The sequence below is a fragment of the Carya illinoinensis genome, chromosome 4, assembly GCF_018687715.1.
Source record: "Carya illinoinensis cultivar Pawnee chromosome 4, C.illinoinensisPawnee_v1, whole genome shotgun sequence".
In the NCBI taxonomy this organism is placed as follows: Eukaryota; Viridiplantae; Streptophyta; class Magnoliopsida; order Fagales; family Juglandaceae; genus Carya; species Carya illinoinensis.
In genome coordinates this window covers 13116393-13125807 of record NC_056755.1, presented here as the reverse complement: position 1 = coordinate 13125807, position 9415 = coordinate 13116393, and positions in this window count along the sequence as shown.

The following is a 9415-nucleotide window of genomic DNA, read 5'->3' as shown; positions in this document are numbered from 1 at the left end:
CAATCTCTCTCACGAAGATCAAACGTTCTCACCCAAAAAAAAACCTTCATCTCCAACCATCAAAACCCTCCGCGGGATAAGGATCCTCTTCATGTTCTGAAAAATACTTACCCCGAAAAATAGAAAAAATGAATCTTTAAAGAATTTGTTTTCTACTCTTAGGCCTGATTCTTGCCTTGGCAGACAAGTGAAAAAGAAAACGATTAACAGTGTCCTATCATCAATCAAGCATAGCCATCATATTTGTTTTGGATTTGGGTGATTATCTCTGAAAGGCCGTGGGTTTAATTATTATTTTGAGCACATTACATGCAGAACAGAAGAGGGTGAGTCTATTCGACCTGTGTAGGAAAAGAAAAATGACTCGATAAAATCTAGATCATGGGGGTGAAAACTTGGAGCCTGGAGGGGTTCGGGCATGATCTTAAGAATCACTTCGAAGGTTATACTCATGATCAAGACATCTTTTATTTTTATTTTTTTGTATCCGTATATTCTTTGTTCTAATATTGTAAATCATGGATGAAATGACATCTATGCATGAGAACACCAAAAAAAATCCTAGTAACTTAGGGCCCAAAGCAAAAGATTCTCGAAATTACTCAACATAAAACCTTCATGGAAAATGCATGTTTGGGTTGCAACATCCACTACTATTTGTGCATACAAACTAACTGTTAGTGTCATATGTGACCATGTCCATCAGTTTTTTTTTTTTTTTTTCAAAAAAAAAGAAAAGAAAAGAAAATTGTGCATCAATTGACATATATTGACACGTGTGAGTGTCACATCAACTTAATAAGTAATAATATCAAATATAATATATATAGGTTGGTGCTAGGGCCACCCACAGCCCTAATTTTTGTAGAAGTGAATTTTTAAAATTTTTTTTTAAATCCCATTAAATATTTATAAAAATTGAAAGAAAAAAATTTATAAAATTATTTAAAAATACTTCTTTAATTTAGTATTAAAAAAAATGGGTATCTTTTTTCGGTAGCACCCTCCGAGAGTAGCATTTCCCATACATATAATGAAACCAAATATAATTAATAAAAATTGATTAATTAATTAAAGTTGACCATAGCCGTCTCTATTGATGTTAGTTGGGAAAGCTTGAAGATAGCATCTGCCCTCAAGTTGCGGTGTAAAGCCTAACCTAAATTTTAACCATAGAGTGTCGCTTTAGGATCTAATGCTGCGATTTTTTCAAAAAGCAACGTCACAATAGATTGTTTTTCAAAGATTTATTTAAATGTTTTTTAAATAACCACTCCGTAAGGGCGGTCCGACCACGCTCGAGGTATGGCCACCTCTATCAATTCCTCTTCGCAATGGTCGGTCTGAAGTTGTGTGTTTAACAGCCCCCAATCAACATAAGACACGTATGAGATCTTACACAAAATAGAAAATACTTGATCTCATCTGATTAAAACTGTCTTAGAAAGAACTTCGATTTCTCCTAGACCATCTGTCTTCCCCCATGCTGATGGCCTTCTATGCATATGCCGCTCACAATATTTCTGATCCAGCAGCACATTCTTAATTTCTTACCACCTTCATTTCATCTCATTGGTTCTTCTACACCTTCCTGGCCATCATGGTCTTATAGTCAAACCCCTGAGGACTAAAAGAACCTATAGGCTATAACTGAACAAAATCAACGAGTTTAAAAATCAACTAAAAGAAACTCGTTGATTTCGGGGATCTCATTGTACTTGTAGTAAAGGCAGACACCATACTGGTCTTGACCTTGGTCTTCGGCTTGGGTCTTCGCCAGTGCTAGGTTTTGTATGGGGTTCCCTTTGAGTTGCAGATGATTCTGGTTGGGGGAGAAGGTGGGATTGGAACTCTCCTAGACTCATTGAGCCGAATATCATTTTTTATGGGCTTTTTCTTGTCCCTTTTCTATTTAGCGAAATTAAAATAAAAAAATCAGAATTTAGAATCCATGGAGCAGCAACAGAGCGGAGCAGCAACGAAAGGTCTCTACGGTGAACGACGAACGGCAATGGCAACGACTAACGAAGAGGAGGAACAAAGTGGGTGTAGATCTAACTCAATTTTTTCAGTGATCGATTTCGACCGGTGTGCGCCTTGGTGGAAGAGGGAGAGAAGAAGTCTTCAATGGAAGAGTGAGAGGAGGAAGGTTCGAAGGTGGATTTTCACAGAATGAGAAATGGAAGATTCAGTGTAGACAGGTTCATGGAATGAGAAATGGAAGAGCTACGTGGCAAAATGTAATTGGAGGGCTGTTATTTGAGCTTCAACGGATGGACCGGCTATAAGATATTCTCCTATAGCATCGATAAAGCCTGGCGATTGTTTATCAAAAGAGGGCTTGTATCCAATTGCATATACCTCATATTATACTTCATTTTTTAATTTTTTTATTACTACTAAATTAAAAGATATTTTTTATTCATCATCTCTACACTATATACTTATTAAAAATAAATAAATAAATAATAAAAATATATGGTATAGAAATAATGACTAAAATTTTTCTTATAAAAAATGATCGAACATCCACATTGGATGGTATATCTAATATATCGTTATAATAATCATGATATATTTGCAACTTGTTGCCTGTGATATCTCCACTACAATCAAAATAATGTTTAGGGTAAAAATACCAGGTCCAAGACCATTTGGAACAGGCTACCAAAAGTGGAGAAATGAGGAAATGGACAAGACAAGGAACAAAGATTGAGAATTGATGGTCACATACATAAGAAAAGTTAGATGTGAAAAAAAGGGATGAAGTGACATAAAATCTAATTCATCATTAACTACTAACAGAGGCTTAATAAAAAGTGGATCCGACAAAAAGAAAAGGGGACTTCTGGGCATATTAACCTGACCTGCACAAAATCACCTCACAAGCATAATGGCTCATCTCATACCCTGGAAAGTTCCACCACAACAACGGAAGATTCAAGAGAATCATTTCCTGCTAGTGACAGCTAGTGATAGTACATTCTGTTATGCAATAAGTTTTTATTCTCTGCTTCTTTTATTCTCTTCTCTAGTGTATATACACCTTAGCTTGTGTCTATAAAAGCAAGACTATACACTGTAATTCAAATCAATGAAAATATTCGAATAGAGTTCAAATGCTCTCGCCTCTACTTCTCACATGGTATCAGAGCTGCTGACTAGCAGTCTCTTGATCCATCTTCTACAATGGCTTCAGGACCTGAAAAGTCCTCTGCACCTCCTACCTCCATCTCCTCCTTCTCTCATGTAGTCACCATAAAGCTCAACCCCGATAATTATCTGTCATGGCGAGTCCAAATCTCTGCCTATCTTCGAGGCCAAGACCTCTTCTCTTATGTAGATGGCACACACCCTCCACCTTCTGCTACACTTCCTGCTACTGAAGTCTCTACCCAGTCACCCAACCCGGATTACCTCTCTTGGATTAAAACTGACCAGTTAATCCTAAGCGTCCTGTTTTCATCTCTTACCGACCCAATCGTCAACTATGTCATTGCCTCTCGAACTTCCCGTGAACTATGGCTCACTCTTGAGTCCATGTTCAGCTCTCTTTCTCAGGCCAAAGAATTCCAAATACGCTTTCAACTCACCAATTTGTTTCGTGGTGATCAATCCATATCAGAGTACTATAGCAAAGCTCGCATGCTTTCAGATACTCTATCTGCCACTGGAAATCCCACCTCTGATAAAGAATTTGTTACCTATCTACTCAATGGACTCGGTCCCTCCTATGAAACCTTTGTCACCTCTATAACAACTAGATCTGACCCTATCACCTCACATGAGCTATACCACCTTCTTCTCATTCACGAGAATTGCACGTCCCACCTCTCCCAACATTACTCCAACCATTCCACTAATCCATTCGAACCATCTGCCCATTTAACTTCTCGTGATCAGAAAGGTAGATCTTCAAACTCTTTTCGAGGAGGTCGTTCCAGCAGAGGAAGAGGTCGTTTTTCACCAAACAGAGGCCGTTCCTCCACCCATCCAAACCCATCCAATTACAACTCAAATCGACCCACATGCCAGGTTTGCAACAAACCTGGTCACATTGCTCTCCAGTGCCATTACCGTTTTGACCATGCCTACCAATACGAGCCCCCACGTTCCTTCTCTGCAAATTACACCACACCCTCAGCTTTCACCGATTCCTCATGGTACCCCGACTCCGCAGCCACCCACCATATTACACACGATTTATCCAACCTCAATATTTCATCAGAACCGTATGGTGGTAATGAACAAGTTCGAGTAGGAAATGGCAATGGTTTACCCATCAGCAACATTGGTGATTCTTCCCTTCAAACCTCTGTTTCTTCCTTTCAACTCCATAACTTGTTGCATGTTCCTTCCATTACAAAGAATTTAATTTCCGTTTCTCAATTCTGCAAAGATAACTCTTGCTTCTTTGAATTTCACTCTGATTTTTTTCTGGTGAAGGACAAGGTGACCAACTCGCTCCTCATCAACGGTCCTCTTCGTGATGGCCTCTATCACTTTCCTCCAGCTTCTTTCTCCTCTGCTCCCTCCACCCACATCGGCGAAAAAGTATCTCTCAGTCAATGGCACAAACGCATGGGGCACCCTTCTCTTGATCTCGTCTCACGCATCGTGCATAACAACCGTTTGCCCTTTTTCCCAAGTGACTCCAGCTTCTCTTGTCCCGATTGTCCCTTAGCCAAAGCTCGACAGCTTCCTTTCCCTGCAAGCACCACTCGGACCAATGGGCCTTTACAATTACTTTGGGCTGATGTATGGGGTCCAGCCCCTTTACTTTCTAGAAATGGCTTTTCTTATTACTTATCTATTGTAGACCATTTTACCAGATTTACTTGGTGTTTTCCCATTAAACTCAAATCAGATGTGTTGCACACTTTCTCTAATTTCATCAAATTCGCCGAACGATTTTTTAATTCTAAAATCATTACCATTCAAACTGATGCTGGAGGTGAATTCCGTCCCCTAACCACATTGTGCAAAACACTTGGCATTTCTCATCGATTCTCGTGTCCCCATACCCATCAACAAAATGGACTCGTAGAACGCAAACACAGACACATTGTTGAAACCGGTCTTACACTTCTCTCCCAAGCATCACTACCATTATCCTTTTGGAGTGACGCCTTTGAAACAGCAACATATCTAATTAATCTTCTCCCTACGCCTGTCCTGAACAACAAATCACCATATTCTATGGTCTATCACAAACAACCCGACTATAAATTTCTCAAAATTTTTGGATGTTTGTGCTGGCCAAACCTTCGACCCTACAACCATCATAAACTAAGTTTCCGTTCCACTCCTTGTCTATTCCTTGGATACAGTTCGTCTCACAAAGGATACAAATGTCTTGACACAAAAAATCACCGGCTTTACATCTCACGTGACGTAACTTTCTCTGAAAATAATTTTCCATATTCTAATACATCCTCCGTAACACCCATCACCCCTTCCACTACAAATCTCCCAATCTTCCCAAAATCAATCCTCGGCCCGGGCCCTCCCATTCCCCAATCTTACCCAAATCATTCCCCAACTCAGGATCAATTCCCACAAAACCCTTCTCATATCACACAGCCCACTTCAAACCAGCCCCTTAACTCACCTCAAACTCATAGCCAAGCCCAACTCTCTAACCCAACCCATGAACCGGAAGCATCGTCCTCTTCGAACCCCACTGTCACTCAACTGCAGAATCCTCCCCCAAATTCTTCTCGACCTCCGATCATAACAAGATCCCACACCAACTCCTCCAAACCACGGCAATTCACTGACGGAACCATTCCCTACCCTCCTCGAAAATGCTTCCTCTCCACCACCACTGTTCCCGATGAACCATCCACCTTCTCTTCTGCCTCAAAATTCACCGAATGGCGTGAAGCCATGTCTCGAGAAATCGACACCCTTGTTCGTACTCATACATGGAATCTGGTTCCATCCTCTAGTGCCACTAACGTCGTTGGATGCAGGTGGGTTTATCGAACCAAGCTACGTTCAGATGGCTCAATCGAACGGAGAAAAGCCCGTCTCGTCGCCAAAGGTTTCCACCAACAGCCCGGAATCGACTATACGGAAACTTTCAGTCCGGTTGTAAAGCCTTCAACAATCCGACTTGTGCTCTCCATAGCCATCTCACAGGCATGGCCCCTTCGGCAGATTGACATTCAAAACGCCTTTCTCCACGGCGATCTAACTGAGACAGTCTTCATGCAGCAACCTCCCGGATTCGTCGATCCTCAAAAGCCCAATCACATCTGCAAGCTCAACAAAGCCATCTATGGGCTCAAACAGTCACCCCGAGCTTGGTTTGCTCGACTGAGCTCATGGCTTCTTCAGTATGGATTTTCAGCATCACAAGGTGATCCCTCTCTGTTTATTCTCAACCAAACTGGTCTTCACATTTTCGTCCTCGTCTATGTCGACGACATGGTAATTACCTCCTCCTCTCCAGTTGCTATTGAAAGTCTTCTTTCTGCACTTCAGCATGTCTTTCCCGTTTCTGATTTGGGCCGATTATCATACTTTTTGGGTCTTGAACTTAACTACTTGCCAACTGGAATTTGCCTTACTCAAAAGAAATACATTACTGATATTTTAGCAAAGACCCAAATGCTTGAGGCAAATCCTATTTCTTCACCCATGTCAGCCTCTACCAAACTATCCAAATTCGATGCTCCATCCTTGATGATGTTACTTTATTTAGAAGTGTAGTAGGAAGCTTGCAATACCTTTCTTTAACCCGACCAGACCTATCTTATTCTGTAAACGGAGTATGTCAATTCATGCATGACCCGAAACTCAGCCACTGGACAGCAGTTAAACGTATACTTAGATACCTCAAACAATCCCTCCATCATGGTCTGTTCTTCCCTTACAAATCAAACTTCAACCTTCATGCATACTCTGATGCAGACTGGGCAGGCTGCCCAGATGACAGAAGATCCACAGGGGGCTTCTGCATATTTTTGGGAACTCATCTCATCTCATGGAGCTCAAAAATACAAAAGACAGTGGCTCGGTCAAGCACTGAGGCAGAATACAAAGCCTTGTCTAATACTGCTGCTGAACTCATTTGGTTACAAACTCTCATTAAAGAACTTGGCTTCTCTCTGCCTCAAGCTCCCATTTTGTGGTGCGATAACTTAGGAGCCACATACCTCACTGCAAATCCAGTTTATCATTCTCGGACTAAACACATGGACATCGATTTCCATTTTGTTAGAGACAGAGTTGCTGCCAAATCACTTCAGATTTCTTTTTGTAGCAGTAAGGATCAGTTAGCCGACATATTTACTAAGCCATTGGTAGCAGACAAATTCACTACTTTTCAGACGAGTCTCACTGTGATTGCACCCCCAGTGGACTCGAGGGGGGATATTAACCTGACCTGCACAAAATCACCTCACAAGCATAATGGCTCATCTCATACCCTGGAAAGTTCCACCACAACAACGGAAGATTCAAGAGAATCATTTCCTGCTAGTGACAGCTAGTGATAGTACATTCTGTTATGCAATAAGTTTTTATTCTCTGCTTCTTTTATTCTCTTCTCTAGTGTATATACACCTTAGCTTGTGTCTATAAAAGCAAGACTATACACTGTAATTCAAATCAATGAAAATATTCGAATAGAGTTCAAATGCTCTCGCCTCTACTTCTCACAGGGCACCATCAAGGAGGCATCATCTTCGACTTAGCAGTGGGGGACACCATTCTTTTTACCTTCTTTAGGTTAAAGGCATTATCTCCATTGTACAGAACAATAAAAGAAGTAATAAGAGACTGTAAAATACTCTCATCATAATAGATTTATCATCTAAACAATTTGTAGACGTAAGTATTGTGTAAATTTAATCTGTATCTCATTCTTTATTTACATTTCTTGAATATTTTTTCTATTTACTGTTGTAAATATAAGTATAGAAACCGTACCAACGCCTAAACTGACACCATAGATTTTGAACCGTACCTTGAACCGCAAAATACCACCGTGTGGATGAATCTTTCTCTCTTTCTAACCTGTTGCGAGATATTATGCAACAACATAATATGTTTCATATCACTCTATCGTTGAATCAATGGCCTTCACGACAACTTTCATCCTAGTGTTCAAATTACTAAAAAGGAAAGGCCGAATCTAGCTTTACGTAATTGATAAACACAAAAAAAGATTGCACCCAATAAAAAAGAAGGTAACTTTTTGTTGTTATTCATGTATTGTTCACATGAACGGTAAAAAAAATTGCCCACTGATATAGTCTTTGTGCAAAATCCATGTTTTATGTGCCGCACGATGCTTAGCTTTGCTTCTCAATTTTGTCTTTTTACTTTTCTTTTTTTTTTTTTTATTATACTTCGATGAGACTTTTGTTAGGATGTACAGAATGTGTGAAACTTGCCCATAAAACATGAAGTTGGAACGTGCACGTTTATTTGCACCAAAACAGAAAGTTATAGAAAAAAGTGATGGTCATGATCACATCACGTATGGACATTTGACTCGTGGCCCCGTGGGGGTGTCATGGAGAAATTTTACATATTATATTATTATTTTATTTTTATTTTATTATATAAAATGTAATATATTTTATAATTTTTTATTAAGTATTTATTTACAATAAATATGTCACATCTTAATAATAATATAAAAATATAATGTATAACTTTACACGAAAAATAAACGCGTGGCCCAACCCAACCGTGTCTTATAATCTACCCGACCACAACAACTTTAAAAAATTATGGGCTGCTTATTTAATTTTTAGGAACCGCACTTTGAACTTTTGTGTTTTAAAATGTCAACGGTTTCTAGATCCTCTCCGAATGCGACCGACCGCCCTCTCTCGCTTTCACCTATACATATATGATATATAATATGATATATATATTTGTCAAGTCAAATGTGTCGCTTAATTACTCATTTCGGACTTTCCACGGCAACCTTTTTACTTATTATTCTTCGTCTAACATACACAGACTTCGTCCAAAGTTCTCGAAACTCCAGTTTCATTGGAATGTTTTTATAATTTTAGTATTAATATATATATATTTTTTAAAATGATATATGATAGTCTTTCATTGGTGGTAACATAACAATTTAACATATTAGTAACGATTTTTTAACCAATGGGTTGATTTGATCAAAGTTTTATTTGAAGAAAAAGAGGTTGATAGTACCTTAATTTTATTAATTATCCTCATGTACTACGGATGAATATATTATACAAAGAGAGAATACTAATTAGGGATTACAAGGATAGAAATAAAAATATCAAAAACCACTTAATTTCCTATAAAATAAATAAAGACTATATATATATAACAAATTACAATGACAATAAGAATTAAGAGATAAATTAGTGCCTAATAAAAGGAAAACTTGCACGATTCAAAAAGAAAAATGCGATCA